This window comes from Ceratotherium simum, chromosome 37 (genome assembly GCF_057802395.1).
Source record: "Ceratotherium simum simum isolate JZ-2026a chromosome 37, ASM5780239v1, whole genome shotgun sequence".
Lineage (NCBI taxonomy): Eukaryota > Metazoa > Chordata > Mammalia > Perissodactyla > Rhinocerotidae > Ceratotherium > Ceratotherium simum.
This window is the reverse complement of record NC_141936.1, coordinates 26,553,649-26,576,553: the sequence shown is the minus strand read 5'-3', so window position 1 is coordinate 26,576,553 and position 22,905 is coordinate 26,553,649. Positions and strand designations below refer to the sequence as shown.

The 22,905-nt window shown below is 34.5% G+C and overlaps 1 protein-coding gene and 1 pseudogene across 2 annotated transcripts in view; both read right to left on the bottom strand.

Annotated features, from left to right (window-relative positions):
* ERBB4 (erb-b2 receptor tyrosine kinase 4) overlaps positions 1-22,905 on the bottom strand; it is a 1,114,653-nt gene that overhangs the window by 442,246 nt on the left and 649,502 nt on the right. The window lies entirely within an intron of this gene.
* Positions 4,131-4,889, bottom strand: LOC106801440 (18S rRNA aminocarboxypropyltransferase pseudogene; annotated as a pseudogene).

Here is a 22,905-nt window from a genome sequence, read left to right as displayed (position 1 = left end):
TTAAAAAAAAACCTGCTATGTCAGTTTAAATTTAATATTAAAATTCCCCAAAGTAAATTTTAAATTCTCTTTAAAATTATAGAGCTATGTCTTTCTTTGTTTAAAAAAATACACAATTAACCCTGACTTCCTAGGGAAATATTGCCTTGGTTTTCTCATAGAAATAGTTTGGGCTTGGTGACTTGGTTTGTGAATTGAACAGCTCATGATCTCACGTTGGATGTGAAGGCTGAAGGGAAGAATGAAGTAAATGGCATTCAATTAGTAGGTTATACACCCAGAAGCGATCCATTCTGTAAGACTCACTTCTTCAACGTGCAATAAGTAGAAATGGTTAACAAAAATGTATAAGAAATGCAAAATTTTTCTATTATCTTCTGGTCTTATTTGTGGTAGATAAATCACAAATTAGTAATTCATTTCAAACTTATTGTGCAATGGTAAAGCAAAATGAAGTTGTTGATTCAATCATTAAACTTCTCTCACAAGTTTCTATTATTGTGTAAAAACATAAATGGTGGTTACTTTACGCTAAAAAAGTGTCTTGGCATTCATTCTAAATATTTGTGAAAAATCAATTTTATTCTGGAAGCCTGTGTGGGAAAAGCCACAAGCCAATTGCTGCTGTAAGTCACAAACTCTCAAGAGCTCTTTCATGAGTAGTAAGGAAAGTATACTGTGGTTGTATAATGTTGGAGATAGAAAAAAAAAAAGATATTCTCTTTCACTCTTTGTAATTTGACTCATTTTGTGCTTTTTAATTACTCCAATTATTTTCTAATAGTTCAACATTATTCTGATTAATTTCTAGCTACGGGATCTTCAAAAGACGGTTATAAACCTAACTCTCTTAAATTCCTGCTTCCTTTGTTTTAGCAAGCACCAAGAAACTCATAAAACAAGTTTATTCATGTCAAATTTTAGATTAAAAACAGATTGCTCCTTTTATGTGATAACAGAGATGAAGCAAGATGAAGTCACCTCAATTATCATTGTCCCTGTGCTTTATTGTGCACTAACCATCTAAGATAAATAATTACCCAGGCCTTCTAACTTGCAAGCAATTCACACATTTAAAAGTCTGTAATTTTCTGCATTTCTGCTCGCTTGCTGGCACAATTAAAGTTTGTTGACAGTAAATATTGTAAATTTCTATTTTTTCCATAGAAATACTTAGTGCTATGTAACTGATAGAGAGATGGCTTTCCAAATTATAGAAACCTTAAGCAATGTATTATTTAAATATTAAAAAATAGAAATATTCATGACTACATTAACATTATCATAATATAATACTACCATGGAGTTAGGTTCTGTAATAAATAACCAGAATGGCTATAATTACCAGGACAAAAGATAGCAAATGTTGGAGAGGATGTGGAGAAAAGGGACCCCTCATACACTGCTGGTGGGAATGCAAACTGGTGCAGCTGCTATGGAAAAGGGTATGGAGATTTCTCAGAAAATTAAAAATAGAAATATCACACAATCCAGCTGTCTCATTACTGGGTATCTATCCAAAAAACTTGAAGTCAACAATTCAAAGAAATTTATGCACCCCTATATTCATTGCAGCATTGTTCACAATAGCCAAGACTTGGAAGCAACCCAAGTGCCCATCAACTGATGAATGGATAAAGAAGATGTTGTATATAAACACAACGGAATACTATTCAGCCATAAAAAAGACAAAATCATCCCATTTGCAACATGGGTGGACCTTGAGGGCATGATGTTAAGTAAAATAAGCCAGAGAAAGACAAACACCATGTGATTTCACTCATATGTGGAAGATAAACACATGAATAAAGAGAACAGATTAGTGGTTACCAGTGGGGAAGGGGGTGGCTGGGGTGGGCAAAATGGGTAAACGGGCTCATATGTATGGTGATGGATAAAAATTAGACAGTTGGTGGTGAGCATGATGCAGTCTATACAGAAACTGATGTACAATAATGTGCACCTGAAATTATACAATGTTAAACCATTATGACCTCAATAAAATAACCAGGAAAAAATAAATTAAATAAATAAATAAATAAATAATTTGGTATAAAAATAAATTATTACTTAATGCTATTTCTTTTTGAAATGAAACGAAATACATTTCAAAAAGTATTAGGGAAAAACCAAAGGCAATATTGAGGGAACACATAATTTGAATATTTATATTAACAACATTGTAAAAAAAAACCTACTGATATTAGCTAGAGGCTAACAATGAATTCTTTTTATAATTTTCTTCATGTATCACAGGTGATATATACACTATATACACACACATGCACACTCCTGCATGTGTATATGCACCACATTTTATATTCTGAATATTGGGGCAATAATTACATATGCCTAAAATATATATTTAGAAGGAAGGATCTCTAGAAATACAATAAGCTAGTTATATCAAATTTATGGAGCACTTAGATGTTTGGCTTTATGCTAGGCTCTATAGAAGATATAAATTAATTCTCTGTCAACCTGTTATATACAGGGATCACGCTATCTCAGTGATAACACGGTTTATCCATGTGATGTGGCTAGTGAGGACTCGCTGTTTTTTCACTAAGGCCCTAATGAGACAAACAGACAATCTGAGTTTTGAGAAGAAATAGAAGAGATTGAAAAAAGTAGGTCTTGGGCTGTCTTTAAGACATAAATTAGTTATAAAAAATAATTAAGAAACCATATTTTTCTAGAAGATGTGGGGTTTGAGGCTTGGGACACGACACAAAAACAACTAAATCAAACAACTCAGTAGGAGGAATAACTGTATGTGATCAGTAAACAATAAGAAAACCAATAAACTAGAACAGAGGGTCTGTAACGCTGACTAATGGGGTAGTAAAATGATCATATTAAATTTTCGACTACTCTGGAAGCTAACAAACGATTTTTAACTTAAAGCATAAAGAGATAATGCCATGCGATAAAAAGGGCAATTCCTTTCCTATTTCTACCTTTAACATTTTACATCACTTAAGTTGTATCTGAGTCAATATAAAACGTAATCTTCCAATAAAATTTTAATTGTCATTGCTGCTACTGAAATACTCAAAGAAACTAATCAAAGGAAGAGCTGTATCTCTCTTGAAAACCTCGTTCAAGATTCTGGTTACACGGCATATGGAACAATCTAATGATCTAGAAAGAGTTATTTTCAAGAGAGAACTTTGAACTTTTCCATGTTAACTTTTAATATGCTCCATTTTTATTTGCTGAAGGGAAAACCAATAATTTTTATAATAATCATATGATGATAAAAATCATGATTAATAGTTTTCAAAAGCCAAATTAATACGATGAAATCTGTTTCTTATCAGCAGAAAATAAAAAAAAGTTTATACTGTTTTTGATTCAGTTGAAAATATCACTTTATCCTTAATATTTTTCTTTAAGAGGTGATGACATCTTCTTTTGGTGTCATAGATCAGAAAAAGCCATTTTCCCTAGATTTGTGTTCAAACATCTACAAAAAATGTTCATAAGTCAAAAATAATTAGACTAATTCATGAGACCACTGGATACTTGAAACTCTTCTCTTTTTAATCATGGATTAATTAATATTTTCTTGTGTCATATTAATTAATTAACTAATTAATATTTCTGTGTCATACAGAAAAAAATGGAACTTTTAGAATGGATAAAGAAAATTTCTAAATGTATAGTACAGGCACTTTCCTCAAAGAATTTTAAGTTGAACCATACGAAATTGCTGATATTTGATCATTATGTTATGTAGAAAAAGGGCAATTTCATATGTTTTAACCTAAAAATAGCAACGTATGTGTAAGATACATAAAGGGCTTGTGCATGAAGCAAAAATTAGAAGGGACATTCTGACTCAGTACATGAATCTATGGAGATCTTACACTCATAGGTTTCTGTACATTTGCTGGAGAAATGGACAGAATGAATCATTTTAATTATCTTGTTTTTCTTTCTTCTTCACCCCCTACTTCATTGCAAGTGCCCCAAGGCAGAAGCCAGAGCGAGACTGCGTTAGAAGCACGGGGAGAGAAACCAGAGAGAGACCAGTTTTGCTGGCAGGGACAATGGCCCAAGACCATCAGGCCTGTCTGTGTTCCCCCAAGGCCCACTGCCCTCTCTAGATTTCCTCATCACCCAGGCTGAAAAACATATGTCTGCACATTCAGCATCTTTGCTGTTTCTTGATTCCTTTCCAAACCTCTGCTGGTGCACTGGCCCCCGCTCCCTTTCCCAGCCTCTCCTCCTCTTCTGGGATGCTGCTGTGTCCTCTGTCCTTGGCGTCGGGCCCTTGGTCCTCAGCCTCATCATTGTCACTGTGATCAGTGTGCATGGGCAGCCGGGTGCGGCCCACAGGCCTGTTGGGGTTTGCAAACTCCTGCTCTGAATTCACATCAAAGGGATCAACTTCCTCCTCCTGGGGCTCCCTTGGCACTGCCCAAGAGCTCCTTCTCTGCCAGGAGCACCCACTCTAGGCTGCTGCAGGCCACATGCTTGTCCAGAAGCTGATGGTTCAGGTCCAGCGAGCCCTTGCCTCACTTCAACTTCAGCAGCAAAATGACTGTAAGGTCCAAAACACTCCAGATGCAGAAGGTGGCAGCACAAACCTCCACAATGGACGGTTTGCAGGGCCAGCCATAGTTCACAGGGTTGGCAGACACCCAGTGGGTCAGTAGCCACAAGAGGCTCTCTGGCATCTTCCCAAGTGGTGTCTCCTCCAGTCTGGCAAAGGAGCAATCTATGACGGGGATCCTTGACTGTGTCATGGGCTGGCATATCTGCAGGAGACATATCCTGAGCACCCAGGGGGCTGAGCAGCTGCTGAACCTGTGGCCCATGCACCAGTGGGTCAGCTGGGCACTGATGATGCACCTGGGGTCGTAGTGGACCAGCTCCCACATGTCCTGCATGTAGAGCAGCCCCACCGGATGTGGGCCACACTAGATCTTGGCGACCTGTGTCTCCATGGAAACTCACAGCTGAGACCTGACAGCGGCCCAGGAACACGAGACAAGGCTGCCTTCTGCCCCAAACCAACATTTTGCTCCTGTGGCGCACGGCGGGAAGCCAGAGTCCCTGAAACTCCCAGGAGTGTACCACAGCTCCCACTTTAATTATCTTTTAAACTAAATAGCTCTGATAATTAAGTAGTCTTTTGATTACCTCAAAACCACATGCAATGTTGGACATATGTAAATCACTAAATAAAGTTTAGATGCATTAATTTGATCAAAATGCTTTTCCATTCAATCTCCCAACCTCTCAATTTCAATTACATACACATTTAGAAGAAAGTATATCTTTGTTTAGGATTTTATGGGAGACAACATAAACAAGAAAATTCCAAAATATTTTCTACATTATATTTATACTTCTCATGGAATTTTATTTTAGTAAGTTTGTTATGAAAAGTTTCAATTTCCAGGAATTGTAATTTCAGACTTTTGGGCAATAGCTAATGAAAGACCCACAATTTAAAATATCTAAATTGAACTGTTTAAACATGAGTACCTCAAATCAAAACATTAAGATCAATATCACAAAGCAAAACATTAAGATCAGTATCACAGAGAATCCATCCTGGAGTAGGGAACCACTTTTTCTCCCCCTTCACAATGAGATAATTGCATTTATCCAACATTTTCACTTGTTTTTAAGACATTGACATTATTTTAATCTCTCTCTATCCCATACTTTTGCTTATTTTTCATTCTTGTAATTATTATATAGTCATTGTTTCTTCTTCACCCTCAACACTATGTCAGTATTAATTCATGATTTATTAAATATCCAAACTAGAAAAGATAAAAAGCCTTGGTTGGAAAGACAAACAGCAGGGGGAGAGAGAGAGAGATGTGGAAAGGCAGACAAAGAGAAAGCGAGTCAGCAAAGGTTTTTCACCTTGTTATACAGAGCAAGGCGTTGTTGTTTGGCTTTCTAAGTAATCAGACTAGTACCTGAAACACAGAAGTGCTCAGTATATATCTGTTAGAGATTAATTAGGATAAGCCTGTTAGCAAGATACATAGTGTGAAAGAGGTTTAAATTAAAGAGAACAACACAAGAATCAAAGTAGCCAGTTAGAAAACGAATGCAGTATTTCTGTATTTATACCTCAGTGGCTTAAACTATGATAATGTAACAGACAGAAAAGGACAAATGCGAAATGTTACTAAATATGACAGATGGGAAAATTGAAAAGGACTCTAATTTTACTCATTATTTGATTCCGAATAGGAAAATGTGGTAACATTAACAGAAAGTGAAAGGTAAGGAAATATCTTATTTCTGATTTCAAAAACCTGGATGTTGTCTGAGGTGCTTTGTTGGAGGTGATGGTTGGCCCTCTACGTACTAATTTCCAGCGCACACTGAATGCATTTAATTGGATTAGCTTCCCAATAAGTAGTCATTGGAAAGTTATTATTTTGAATATAGAATAGCCATTCTAAATGCCCTCCATTTATATATCAAGAGACTTAGGAAGGAAGAATTGCACAAATGGCAAATCTTTTCATATCTCTGCCTTGACGTGAGGTGATAAAGATTTATTAGAACTGCCCTGGTGACAGTCTATTGTAGAAGGGATTTGAAAGCTTTATTATGGGTGCCCTGCCGTGCTTCCTTCTGTGGTGTCTACTAAAAAGTCTCGAGCTCTTTCAATATTTTTGTAAATAAACCTAAATAAAGTATATAGGTAAAAAGGTTTCTCTATTATTACTCAGGAAACTTGGAATGATCTGTTCTGATCGTAAGATTAAATGGCTCTAGAGAATGTATAACACATTAGGTTTTTCCTAATTTATCTTAGATTGGTATCTCCTTACTTATTTTCCAATTTCTTTCTTGGAGTATCTTGACAAGAGGTACAGTAGTCCTCCCTTATCCCTGGAGTATACGTTCCAAGACCCCCAGTGGACGCCTGAAACCATGATTAGTACCGAACCCTATATATACTATGTTTTTTCCCTTTATACGTATATATTTGAAGTGTGACAGCAAAACTAGCACAAATTTATTTTTCCTTCTTCACAATTTCGTGGATAGAAGATTCATTCCTACTGTAGATCTCAGCGACCTCAGCAAATGATTTTTTTCTTTCCTTATTAATAAGGAAGAACTTTCACCTTTTCACTTAAAGAAGCACTTTATGGCTTCTCTTCTGCATGTCCGAATTGCCAGCATCACTCCTTTTGAGCTTTGGGGCCATGATTAAGTAATATAGGGTGACTTAAACACAAGCACTGCAATACCATGATAGTCCAGCTGACAACCAAGATGGCCACTAAGTGACTAACGGGTGGGTAGTGTATACAGCGTGAATCCACTGGACAAAGGGATGGTTCACGACCTGGGCGGGATGGAGCAGGTTGGCACGAGATTTCATCACGCTACTCAGAACAGTGTCAAATTTAAAACTTATGAATTATTTCTGGAATTTTCCATTTAATATTTTCAGACCATAGTTGACTATGGGTAACTGAAACCACAGAAACCAAAACCATGGATAAGGGAGGACTATTGTATTCTACTTAAAATATTTAGATGATGATCCCTTGCATAGGTAAAATAGGTTGATAATTTTACTTACTTCATAAAAAACATAATTTTGCTTTGATAAGTTATAACAGAGTGTAGTGTTGGGACCAGAAAGCATTACACTAAACCAAATTACAAAATTAGCTTTTGTGATCTAGTTTAAAAGGGAATCTTAAAGAACAGAGAGCACTCTATTTCTGACTATTTGGATGTCCACTAGGCGCAACTAATCCCTACCCTCCACATACCTCTCCATCAGCCTTTCCCTATTAGTAAATGACACTATCATTATTAACATATTCAAACCAAAGAGCAAGAAGTCATTCCTATTTGTAACCCAATGCAACCACACATTTTATCAGTTCTGCCTCCAAAATAGATTCTGAAATGGCCACATTTCCATCTCTATTGATATTATGCTCTCTTGGAATAAACTGAGAGCCTCCCAACTCTTTTTAAAACGTGAAATAAGTAACAGCATGCCCTTTCTAAGCCTACAATTGCTTCCTCTTGTAATTAGAATTAAATGCAAACTTTCACTGTGACCTGTAAAAGGTATTATATGATCTTCTCCTGGACTCCTCTCTGACCTTATCTGCTCCCGTTCCTTTTGTTTACCATTCTTCTTTGAACTTCTTTCTCTTTCTTGATCATGACTAGTTAATTTCTGTTCAAGAATATCTAGACAATGCCTGCCTCGATATACATTTTACAGAATTTAATATCAGAAACCCAAGAAGTCATGCCCGAAGATTCCTAAATCATTTGGCGAGAGCTCCATAATATTCTATTACTGTTGAAGGATAAGTACAGCCTTCAGAGAGATTGCTAGAATGGGACAATCAAAACAAAGTCGCTTGATAATATGAACATTGCTCGGGTCAGAATTTGAAACTTAAAGACTATAAATTCTTTTCAGTCCTACAATCAACTGTGAATTATATAAGCGAAGGAGCAAATGCATAGACTTTTATAGATATTTAAAAAGTGAGCCAGCAAAAGAGCATTAGTTGATTCTGTGACCAATATTAATCGCACTGTTTTTAAGAAGCATTATCTAAGCTTGTCTTCCTAGAAAAAACCTGAATTACTTGCTTATAAAAGCAAATATAAATTTAAAATATACCAACAGATCTATGACAACAAACGAATTGACCAAAATTATCTAGGGTTTTTATTTTGCTGTTCAAGTGTTCTGAAATTTCAATGTGATTTGAAGAATACAAGTAATCTGAACTGCCACAGAATAGGAAATGTATGAAATGGCAACTTAGTCTAAACATTTTTTTCAGATACTTGCTAATTGTGTTCAATGTGAATAAAGAACGAGACAGTGTAGTTAATGCTATTATCTCTGTTATTCACTATATTGTTTAAGGATTTTGCTTCAGCTATATAAAAACAAAAATACAGGCAGAAAATTGACAAATGGGTCTGAAACTCATGTTTTCTCCAGTGAAATCATCTCATAATCATTTGCAAGAGTTGAACATTTCTGCAAATATACAGATCTGCACATGGCAAAATTTACAATTATATAAACATACATATCATCCAGGATTTAAGTGATAAAATAAGGATAAAATAAATGGAGAAAAATGGTAAAATATGATGTAAAAATGAAAGTTTATTAACTTATAAAAGTGGCGTGATATCAGGAATGGTAAGACTTTAAACATAATTTTAAAAATCACATGGAATGCCATTTTATATATACATATATATATTCTTGTAAAGCACTTTCTTTTTCTCAAATCAGGTGTTAGATATAATCTTGGTGGAAAAACTTAAACCCTACGTTTATTGTTACACACGACAAATGTTCACACTAGATTCATATTTTCCAGCTTTTGTATACATGTGCTCATTCCATCCTTCAATAATCGATCCCTATGGTTGAGTAATTCAACTGCTTTTCTCTGGAAATCACTAGCATTCTTTGCTCTTCTTTTCAAAGAAAAGAGTCATTTACAATCATGGCACCTGTTCGGGACCGGGACAAAAATCCATCTAACTCTTTAAAGTTATCAGACCCTCCTATGACACCAGGACTATCTGGATACATGGAGGCTTCTCTTGAGTAGCAGCTGTTCCTCTGATTAACACCCATCCTTGCAGATTTTAGGTCAGATATTTTAGACAGGAAAGAACCTGCTATGTTTAGAGGAGGGTGCAATATGCCTCCCTATAGCGCTGAGAGTCTGTCCTGGAGAGTGGTGGAAAGTTAGGCTAGAGAGGAAGATGAAGGGTTGTAGAAAACAGGTGGCTCTTAATCTCAGAAAATGTAGACTTGAAGCAACAAGAATCAGGAAGTTAATCAAGCTCTGCTGACCTCTAACTATGCTTCTCTTCAGGTTTTGTGAACTTGAATCATTCTTATTCCCATAGTGTATATTGCTAAACATAGCTTTATGGCTGGCCATCAGGGTTTTCTTAATATGTCTGATCCTCTGAAATGAAACAAAAATGGTCTATATGAACCTTTTAGACCAGATGGCACAGTGGAGGTATACCATGTTGAATACGTTAAGTATGAGTTGATAATATAGAATTATCTTTGAAAACCAATCAATAACATTCAAAAGTGATCAGTTTTATCTTATTTTTATTGGTTCTATATGTCCTGTAGCCCAGCTATTCTGTTGATCTTGAAAGAAGCCGTAATTTATTCCTTTTTGAATTTACCATGGTTGATGCCTGACAATGATGTTGCGTATTGTAAAATATATTGAATGACTAAATTAAGGACTACTTTAAAAAATTGTTTGATGTCATGGTCCATGCCTTTTCCACTGTATCTCTCACTTTTTTTCAAACTCAATTTTTCACCAATTTCTGAAATAACGCCTCAAGTTCATCACCTTCACCATGTTTAAATCCCATTTTTCCTCACTTCTCCTAAGGTCTATTGCAAAGGCCTCCTAAATATGATCTGTGTCTTGATTTTTTTCTAAAATGTAAATGTCATTGTGTTACTCCCTACATAAAAAATGTTTGATGACTTAACATTTCCTCTGAGGTAAAGTCTAAATATCCCCAGCACAGCATATAAGCCCCTTCAGAATTTTGTCTCAACAATTTTTTTATTTGATTTTTAATCATTCCATTACTGGAACCCTTTGATTCAATCACAGTGAAGAGCTTCACTCCTGCCAGAACACACTATATTATCACGAAACACAGCGTAACATAGTAGTTAATAGCCCGGACCTTGAAGCCAGATTGCCTGGAGTCACACATATACAAGCTTACAACAGAGCTGCGCGAGGTTGGCTATTACGATAATGTTATCGCAAGTCCTGCATACATTTGCTCTCCTCTCCCTGTGTCTGCTTAACCTGACTGCCTCCTGCTCTGGGACATGCCTCTTCATCTCTGTAAGACTTAGCCTAAATGTAACCACATCAACCGTAGGATCTCCAACCTTCCCAGTTGTTACCCTATAGTAATTACTACATCTTGATTATAGCATTTTATCACCTGGGAGCAGTGTGGCCTGTTTACATTTTTTCTCTCCCATAGCAAATTTGATTTATTAGACTGCAGAGGCCAATTTGTTATTTCAGTAACCCTAGTTCCTAGGGTATTGCCTGGCACATAGGAGAATTTTCAATAAATGTTTGTTGAACTAAGGTAAAATAATGCAAAAATTAAATCACATTGCTTAAAATACAACATTGGACAGAAAACACTCAGCGTCAACATGTAGCTAAGGAACATTTTCAAATTCTGTTAGAGTGCGCTTACTGCATTTTTCTAATTAAGTATTGTTAACATATAAATTATATTAATATATTTAGTATATCACTTTCCTTCATTATTTCAAGCTCTCTACAGGAGTTTCTTCTAAAATTAGCACCCCCCAAAACCAGTTAATTTTACCTTTAAACTTCCCTGAAGGCCAAATGACTTATCTGGGTGGACTGTTGTTATAATTCTCTTGAGAACTGACAAAACTTCTAAGAGTATCTGTGGCTTAGACCAAGTGGTGTTCAGTCAGGGTTCCCTGTCCTCCTGGAGGTCTGTTTTGTCTGGCATTCCTCTCAGTATCCACCATCTTGCTTTTCTTTCTCTATCTTGTTTCCTTCTTCTTCCTGTCTCATCTACCACTCGTATAGTTACCTACACAATTCTAATAGGATTTCTAAAATTTTAATGAAAAAAATCATTCCACTTATCATTCCATAGATTGGGGACTTAATACAGACTATCTTAATGTATTTCACTGTCCCTGCCAATTATGTATAAAACATTCTTTTTTACTTCTCAATGACCAGTGACCATAAAAATGCAATTCTTTCCTAAAGTTACATCAAGTTTATAAAAGTTCTTTCAGTTTTCTTTTTGCTGTAATTGTGGCATTGTATTAAAATACTCTGTTCCAATAATTCACATTCTAGAGGATTTGTTAATAATGTATTTTTACACTGAAATAATATTTTCTCGTTTGTTATGTTGTTTGTTATATGTTTCAAAATATATTTTGAAATTTAACAATATGCCCTTTATTGAGATATTTATATTATTTTAAAAATAAGATTATAAGATATATACTGCTGAATTAAAGGAAAGATTTCTAAAGACTTAGAAAATAAATCATTGTTAGATCAATATTCTAATATAAATCAGTGATGTGTACTAATAGGCCAATTCAAAATCACTAGCTCCTTTTGTGATACTGTAATAACCTTCACGTAAATAAAATGTTACAATACGTATGAAGCACATAAATAATAGAATTAAAAAAGGGTTTCCAAACCAGAGGACAACTTCCATCTGCAAACAAGCACGTCAAAACTTGTAGGTCATTTTTTATTACAAACAGTGCTGCCTTATCAAAACAAAACAAGGGGCCTGGCCCCGTGGCGCAGGGGTTAAGTGAGCTCGCTCCGCTTCAGCGGCCCAGGGTTCGCGGGTTCGGATCCCAGGCGCACACCGACGCACCGCTTGTCAAGCCGTGCTGTGGCAGCGTCCCGTATAAAGTGGAGGAAGATGGGCACAGGTGTTAGCCCAGGGCCAGTCTTCCTCAGCAACAAAAGGGAAGAATTGGCATCGGATGTTAGCTCAGGGCAAGAATTGGCATCGGATGTTAGCTCAGGGCTGATCTTCTTCAAAAAAATTAATTAATTAATTAAAAATAGAAAAACAAAAAACCGAAAAACACATATTCTCAGTATCCACTTCTGTGAATTTCAGAGACATCAGCAAGAATCCCCAAGTCTATGATATTGGATAGATAAAGAATATTGGGATTTGATCAAGAATGCCTGCCCGACGTTGATTTCTCATTGTCTGGGCAGTGTGAGGAGTCCAATTATTCATTCCACAACAAGCAACTATTACATTTCTGTCAGGTAGCAAGCATGGTGTGAGGCCCTGACATAAATTTATTTAAGACCTGGACTGACTTTTAAGAATTCAAAGCTTAGTGTGGGAACATAATTCTAAATATCACATCATAGTATGATTAGTGCTTTAATGAAGGTTGCATACTATTTTAGTAGCATTGTCAGGAAGTAAATAACTTCTCCTGGAGAAATTGTGAAAAGGCAGACTAGCAAGAAGCATAAACTCTGAAGAGATAAGAAAAACACTGCATAGGAGGTATAAGGTGTCAATTCAAAGTTCTTTAAGCTATCAAAAGATATTTGCATTAACTCCTGTTGATTGGGACCATGTTTTCTGACAGCTAATCAAATAACTTGATCTGTACCAATGGATTCATTGATTAGACTCCACCCGTTTACTTTGTGCCCTTTAAAGGGCCTTTTCCAAAGTCAGTACCTTGACAGCAAGGAAAAACGTTAATAATGGGTCCTTCAGACCACATCATAGGCAAATTTTAGAGCACAGAATCATACTCATACTCATTTAGTACATCTATATAAAATGGCATTTCTGAGCAGTAACTATAGGACAAGACTTGAAATCTTATTTCAAAATGTATAGAGGAAATCTAAATTAAGCAAAAGCTCTCTAGCCTGTGTTTTTATGCATAAACAAAGGACATAAATTTCTATTACAAATAACTTTGTAAATTCTATCTAAAGAAGTTATATTATGGTGATTGTAACATCCAGTAACAGCTGTACCTGTTAGTTTTTCTTCTCTAGGCAACACTAATCTAGTACACACAGATTCATAAGACTATATGTGTTCACTGTGATACAAGTATATGGAGATGAAGAGGGAAGAGATGTCCAAAGGGGAGGCTGGCACTGAGAGATGTAGAGGGCAAAGGCAGCAGGCCCACAAATAGAAATCACCAGATTAAATAAGCACACATTTTTAATATTATGCTTTGTGAAGTCAGACATGGATTTTAATAATTGCCTTTAACGATTATTCATGAATGAATTATTAATTAACTCTCTAGACTAAAAATATCATTCTGTGCTTGCTAAATAACATTCTCTCAAATGAAAATATATATATATATATGAAAAAGCTAAACCTTTCACATCATTAATACTTCTGTAAAGTCTTAGTATTTGATCTTGTTATAATTAATGCTCTGTTTGTTAGAACATTTCCACATCACAAACTACAACATTCAGGTTCACGGATGGATATAATGTACACAGAGAAAATATTGTCAATGAATTATTTTGCAGTGAGCCTTCTAATATAATTTTATGTGTACCAATATATGACTTTGAATGAAAGTCTATGCAAATGTCACCTAAAAAAAAGGCTTATATTTTCAATCTCTCTTGAGAATATTAATTGTTCTGAAAATATGGCTTTTGGTAAAATGTTCTGAGTTAGGAGTATAAAACGCCCCCAGCCTGTAGAGAAAATAGGTTTTCAAATGATCAGAAAAGCTATTTTTTTCTGTTCTTACTTAGTGAAAAATAAATTCAGTTATGCTAGAACATGTGTATGTTAAATAGCAAGTCAACATATCTAAAGGTTCATATGTTATGGTAATTGCCTACCAAAAATACAGTTATCCAAACCCAGTTAGAAATAATTGCTATGTATTTATTTTCTATCGTTTCCCTGTTATAAATTTACTTTTCTTGTTAGAGATGCAATTTTTATCATGTGAGTGTTGATTCACTAGACTTTATCGATTTTCCTGATAAACTTCATATCATGGAGGGAAACTAGATCCACTTTGGTCATGGAACTACGAGGTAGAAAATATTTCTTGATTAGCTAACAAGAAGAAGTATACAATTTGTTAATGATGAACTCAATTACATCACCCTACTTGTGGTTGTGCTGTGAAATAGATCTGCCAGAAGGTGAAATCTTAATTGACTTCCTAATGATGTTCCTTAAATGTGATGGGATAGCGAGAATGATTCAGGCAGGGAAGAAAGAGTGAAAGAATGAATTCTCCTGAATTGTAGTTGGAGTCCCATGGGTAAGATAAGCATTTATTTTTCAACACAGCAGGTTTCAGGTCTTCTCTCCCAGGTCTTCTCTCCCATCTCTCAGAATCACAGACTCTCAGAAATGGAAGGACTCCAGAGAAGATCTACTGCAACTCTCATAGCTGATGGATCAGCATCCTCAAGAACATGTTAGACACATCGTCATCTACTTTTCTAAGAACTTGTGGGGGTCATTAGCCTCTTTCAATTTCAGGAAACTCTTTTTAAAATTTTTAAATTATATTGGGTGAGATGCCAATACAAACTTCCTCTCTATAATTTCTCTCCATCATACAAAAATATATAAATGTAGAATATAAAATATTTCTAAAATTCCACCCCTAAGAGATTTCCATTATTTATATACATCCATATATTTTTTTTCCCCAAAAGTGTTGTCTGTTCTACAACTTGCCATTTTCACTAACTGCATCTTGAAGGAAACCTTTCCTTTTCAGTCAAAGTAGAACTAGATAATTCTTTTGTATAACTGCATAATATTAAATTGGATAAATATACTTTCATTTATTTAACCATTTACTTGAGGATGAGATCTTAGTTGTTTCCAAATTTTCACTATCACCAACAATTCATCCTACATATATTTTTGCCCAGTGTGTTAAGTTTTTTTGTGGTGTAAGTTCCTAGAAGGGATATAACTGAGGAAAAGAATGTGTCTTTTTAAAAAGTAGGTATTGATACTCTGCCTTCAAAAATTACAATTCTCGGGATGTATGAGCAGGCATCAAAATCTTTACTTTCATTCTCCAAAAGACTCACTAAATTAAATCTAAATTTTAGATCATATCAAATAAAATCTAAATTTTAGATCATATCAAATAAATGTATTAAAAAAATCCATGACTTGTCAAAAAAAAACTTCTCATTTTGCTAGTTATATTTATTTATAATAAGGAATAAAGACTAAATAGTGTACTTTGATATCAGCCTCTAGTTCCTTTTTACTGGGTCAATAAGAACTCCTTTAATAATCTGACTATATCATTGAGATACATCTTTATTTCTCAGTTGTGTCCAACTTTATTCTTCTCCTACCTTATCTACTCTTCACCAACACTTAAACCTCTTACTTCCAGAGGTTTGGCATTTTTTAAATTAAGTCTTGATAATTGCTTATGTAATGGCTTAAAACTATGTCTTCAAATAAGGAATTTCAAATGACTTGATGAAGGTGATATTTCCTCCAATGAACTAGGTGAAGTTTAGGATTTGACCATGAATCATCTCTGTATCTCTACTCTCAACACACTGTATCTGCCTAATCCCTTCAGGGACCAGTATTCTTCTCTATGCTATAGCGATGTCTTTTATGAGTGAAAATCAGACCTTTCACTACCTGAAAATTTCATGCCTTGCCATATAGTAGCACAGAGAATCCTCTTCAGCAGGTTAACCATCTCTCATTCTGTAGATGAGACATTTGCTTTTTACTTGAAGCCAAAGAAGTCAACTATTTTCCTCTGATCACAGAATTATGTCACGTATTATATTATATGAAAATATAAATCACTTCTTTTACTGCAAAAAATTACTTTTGTTAACCCCCAAATATGTCAAATTGCCAACATAATGTTTTGCACAAAAGTTTTCCAAAGACCACATAATATGTGCACGATATTTCCTATGAAATACCCACACTTTAAGCTAGCATGCATTGACATGCTTAAAATACAAATACAAATAAATAAATAAATAAAGTGCTTTTAATGTGAGGAGCATGCAGGTCACGTCTTTTCCAAAGCAGACATATCTGCATTTCTTTAGTTGTTGTTTATTAATATTTCATTAATTTTCAAGCTACTGCAAATTCCCCTTGAGATATCATTAATAAAATGCCATCCAAATCAGCAAGATTATAGTCAAAGTAGCCAAACTACAGAACCCATTTAATTACCTAGAAATTTTAAGAGTGCTGAGCACTTGCTTGAATTTAAAGAACTGAATAATACGATGCTTTGATGATTACCAAGGGTCTTTAGCTTTCTCTGTTTTGTCAGCAAATTTAATTATTTCTCATACTTCTCTCACTTAGATGCATGCTTTTAGTTTCCCTTTTAGAATAATAATGAGCAAATTTTGAGGAAAAAGAAATGAGTACATAAATACTTCTGAAATAAATTTAAGGACAAACAAATATACAAGCACTTATTCACAATATCAGCATTTTTCTCCTAGTTTCCCCAGTGACACACACAATTTTTGATCAAGGAATGTAGTCAACAAATTAATAGCATTAAATTTTGCCAAAATATGGAAATGTCATGAACTGCTGGAATCCTCTACCCACTCTAAGAATACTCCTTTTGCTGATTCTGACTAATTCCTTGCATACACGAGTAGGCACTTTGGATTTAGGTGTTAAAGCAATTCTTAATTTTACTCTGTCTCTCATGTGGTCATGCACTGATCACACCACGTTCACTTAAAGAGTGGCGAGGCAGAGGAGGAAAATGAAGCAGGTTTTCACCATTTTATTTCAGTTGTGTATGCATATTGGATCCCTATCCATTTCAAAATTTTACCAGATTACATAGAGCAATTAACGTTAATTATTTTCAGTTAACAGCTATTTTTCCTTCATCAATATGTGGTTTTTCTGGATAAATCTTAAAGTCGGTGTGCTCAGTGAAAGAAACCAGTCACAAAATTGTGCAATATTGTGATTACATTTATATGAAGTTCAAGAACAGGTGAAATATGTCTATGTTGATAGAAATTAAATAATGGATACTACAGGGGCAGATATTGACAGGAAAGAGGCATGAGGGAACCTTCTGGAAGTGATGGAAATATTCTGTATCCTTACATGCATATACATATATAAAATATTAAGCTTTATACTTAAGATTGGTGCACTTTCCTCTATGTAAGTTATAACTCAGTTTTTAAAATGTTTTTTCTGTGTCAAGAGCAAATATTGAAAAAGTTAAAATGGAAAAGAAATTTCAATAAACTTTTCTATTCATTTCTTTCTTTTTGCTTTTACTGTTCCATTCGAGTCCTCTTTATTCCGCATCTTAACCACTGAAAAGCCTACTGAGGCAAAGGCTCATAATTTGTTCTCTCTTTCTTCCTTAATTACGGAAGCCCCGATTTTTACATGTGTTAACCTCTCTTTGGGTAAATGTGATCATAAGTGAATAACTTTGGACAATAGGATGAAGGTGAATGTAGTGTGTACACTTTTAGGAAGAGTACAGTTCAGGAAGACTGTGTGCTCTTCTTTATTCCTTTCTTCTGCATTTGGCTAGAAGTATGATGTGATGGCTGGGGCTTAAGTGGCCTTATTGGACTACAGCAGAATTCATGTGCTGAGGATAGAGGAGTAACTGGAGAGAAGAACTGTGGGGTCATATTGTTCAGAGATCCATATCAGCTCTGAAGTAACTACCTCCAGATTTATTTTATGAGAGAAATATAGTTTTATCTTATTTAAGTAATTTATAGACTTTTTTTTTTTGGTCACTAGTAGCTGAGCCTAATATAAAGTGATATCCTTGACAGAGATGTTTTTGTCTTTTGTCAACTCCTTCTCAGTCTAATCTACCATTCAAGCACACCACTGAAGTTTTTCTAAGAATATATCTGATCAAGATCCCTCCTCCATTAAAATTCTTTCTTCTCGTTCCAGGTATATTTCTATTATTCCAGGCATAATAATATTGCTGTTATTAAATAATCACGTTACAAAAGAGAATACAAAATCTGTTTATGCATAAATAAAATCAATAAATATTAAATAAAATATCAATTTCTGTGGGAAATGAAGACCTGAAGATACTCACCAAAATGTAAATACTTGTTATTTTGGGGTTATAAAATAATGGATAATATTTACATTTATATGGTATCTTTGTGAATTTATGCAATGTATGACGCTAAGAAGTCATCATTGTAGTAATTAAATGACCTTTTCAAAAACAAAATTAAAACCTTCCTTGGTTTCATAAAATTCAAATTTCTCTTAAAATTTAAAACTTAAAGACAGTTTCCTTTACTGACAGTTAACAAATCAAAACTTGCCACTCTTAGTCTAACCATTCCTCATTGTTCTGGAGACTGTAACAAATAAACTAAGAAAAGGAAAAAGAAATAACAATACAAAACTTAGAAAGATAGATAATTCTGTCAGTTGTTGATGATATCATATAAAATATAATAGTATCAATCGAAAAACTAATAAACCATAATTGATTTCAGTATGGTGATGGAATCCCCAAAATATGTAGAAATCAAAAGTTCTTGTATCAGATCAAAAATCCAATTTTAAACATTCCACTAATAATTTATGTGGCGATTTAAAGTTTTCAGGGAGAATATCAAATTAGTAGAGAAATAAAGTACTATCTAATAAATGGTGCTGAGAAAATTAGTTTATCCTTTTTAGAAAAAAAATCCTTATATCCTTGCATCATACAAAAGTAATACGAGATAAATTAAAGTTTTAAATAATAAAAACAAACAAACAAAAACAACATTAAAAGAAAACAGGACAATCAGTTCTATAATTTTTGAATAAAGAAAGCCTTTTAATTTATGTAAATAAGAAAAAACAACTAATTATAATAATGACTAATTATATAACTAATTATATAGTGATTATATAATTATATAATGATATATTTCATATATATATAATAAAAAGAAAAAAATCATTCATTGAGTGCTTAATTGTACCAAGCACTCTTCTAAGTGCTTTTACACCTGTTGATGCATTTGTTTCCCTAACCATCTATGAGAAAGGGACTAATATATGAGAGGTACAGACCTAGGCATAGAGAGGTTAATTCATAGTAAATGCTGGAGCTGATACTTAACCCAAGCTATGTACTTCAAGATTCTGCACTCTTATCTACATTTTTTATCCTCAGTAGCCACACATGAAATGGTTAACAAAAATGACTACTTAACATCACAAATTTCTGTCTGGAAAAATGACAGCATAAAAAAGTTAAATTTCACGAAAAAAATTTTTCTACGTATATGGTAGACAGGACATTGGTAATCTTCAGGAGCCCTTATAATTCTTTTTTTTTTTTTTTTTATTTTAAAGATTTTTATTTATTTTATTTTTCCCCCCAAAGCCCCAGTGGATAGTTGTGTGTCGTAGCTGCACATCCTTCTAGTTGCTGTATGTGGGACTCGGCCTCAGGATGAACGGAGAAGTGGTGCCTCGATGCGCACCCGGGATCCGAACCCGGGCCACCAGCATCGCAGCGCGCGCACTTAACCACCAAGCCACAGGGCCGGCCCAGGAGCCCTTATAATTCAATAAGAAAAAAAAGATTAACTATAAATACCCTATAGAACAGGAAAAAGACATAAATAAGAAGTTCTCAAAGCAATATAAATGGACAGTAACCAAATAAAATGATGTTTCACTTCACTGATAATCAAATACTCATAAGATCAAGCATATTAAGATATAGTATTTTTCATCTATTATATTGGGAAATGTTGAAATGGTTATTACCATTTTGGCTAGGGTGTGGCAACTCTCATGTACTATGTTAAAAGAACAAATTTATAAAACTTTTTGAAAGGAAGTATGCAATATATACCCAAGTTTAAAATGCGCATAACCTCTTCGTGGTGAGCCTGCCCTTTTAAGAATTGAGCCTAATTAAACAAAAAGAACAATGTAGTTGAAAACTGAACTTTGCAGTAGTCATATTTGTAACAGTGAAAAATTAGAAACCAGTTCAATGTACATCTCTTAGGGATTGGTTAATCAAATTATACATTTGATTTACACAATGGAATATCATTCAATCATATAAAAGGGGAACTTACAGACCTATACGTAATAATATGTGAAGAGGCCTATGGTATATACTACTAAGCAAAGAATGTTGTTACACAGTCTATGAATTGAATGGTTCTATTTATGTTAATGTGCATGTTTATCTGTTTACTTTTTAAAGTCAGAAAGACTTTACAGGAAACTATTATCACCGATTGGCTCAAAGGGGGACAGGATGGTGGGGGATGGGGATGAGGGTGGGAAGAAAGATTACAGAGTAGTTATCTTTCTACTTATCTATGATTACGTATATTATTTTACTTTTACATAAGCATAGTTACTTATATATGTTACAAAAAACAGTGAAAATATTTTCAACTTGAAAAAAGTAACTAAACATCTTTGCATTCTGTAATAGTCTTTCTGCCTTCTTCCTGCCATTCATTACACTCAGCAGCTAAATCTGATTCTTACAGAGGCCCACCAGAACGCTCATATTTCTGGATCAAGACTTCATTCTCACACACAAGACAGTGCTTGTTTTCTTCTCTTCCTAGAATGTTCCTTTCTAGTTCTACCTATTAAAAATTCTTTTATAGTAAGTATTTCTCAAAATGCTACTTACATCATAGAACTTTCCATCTTACTTTTTATCTTCTGTTTTTCCATTTAAAAGAAAAAAAAAAAGAGACCTTACCCCAAGATAGTATGCATTATACAAATCTGTGTATATATCTGTCTTCTCTAGAAACCTCTAGGCTGCTCAGTGGCAGTGTCTTCCACATCTTTTTATCCTTCGATTATGTCTAGTTCTCAAGCATGTACATAGTAGCTTCCCAAAAAATGTTCACTGTCTGGCGTAATTGACTATATACAAGTCATGTGTCTCTTATCTATAAGGCTACATTCTGAGAAATGCATCATTGGGTGATTTCGTTATTGTGTGAGCATCATAGAATGTACTTACATAAACTTGAGATAGTATAGCCTACTACACACCTAGGTTATATGCTACTAATCTTATGGGACCACCGTAGTATATGCGGTCTGTCGTTGACTAAAATGTCGTTATATGGTGCATGACTATATAGAAATGGATCAACTGATAACTTAAATGAAATGATAATTAATGTGTTTTGTCAGTTACTGAAACAAGTGATTTATCTACAGTGAGATTTGCTCTCATTTAGTTGAGAAAATGGATTTGAAAATTATTTACATAAAAACAAGAGGAACAGCTATACTCTTAATATTTGAACAATTTTAAGATAAATGATGACCTGGAGAAACATATTCAGTGATAATACAGTAGCATAATCATCTTCACTAAAAGTATATCATTACTAAAGGCTTGTCAACCTAACAAGGTTGAGAATCTGAAGATCTTAAAACTGTTCAAGTGTAGCCACCTGACTCCAGGTCAGGGCTTGTAACGGCCACACTCAGGTACCAATTCTAACAATTGGAGAGACTCGCAGAAAACTTTGAATCAACATTAAGCCAGTCCTTACACAATTTATCTTCATTTGACTTAAACCACCTTTATCACCTACTACCTTATCTCTGTGTTGAGTTCTAATACCTGCTGATTGCCTCCCTGTCCCATCCCCCTCAAGAAAACTATTCTTTAAAAAGTTGGAAGGTTTTGAGATATAATTTCCTGTGCCTTCTATACATTATAGAAAATCTCAATATGCTATCACTCAACAAGTGATAATTCAGCCTCTTTACATAATTCATTGACGGGGGACTGACTTGCTGGTAAGGTCTAATTCAAATTTTGTATAGCATTAAACAGAGGAAATTAATTCAAAATTCGAACTAAAATATGTCTCATAATTTTTACCCATTGGCCCTAAATTATGCCTTCTAGAAAAGCAAAATATAAACATATTTGCCTTTCAATATTAGACTCTACTCTATTCCAAGTTTCTCAGTTCCCTTTCATCCATTATTATGAAGCACTTCATTCCAATAACAGCATACTCTGGATACCTGATCCCTGTACCCTTCCTATTCATCTCTTCTGCTGTCACAGTCTTCACATTTTAGTCTATTTCCAAGCCCCTAGGCCAGTGTTACGTTCCCTACTTATCAGTTCCTTTTTTTTTCTCTCTAGTTTTCATTTTGTAATAGCTCCCCCGCACTCTGAAACTTGGCATGTCTAGTTGTCTCTCCAAAATCTAGTATTCCTGTCTACCTTCCTGGAACCCTGACTGTGAAAGTGTGCCC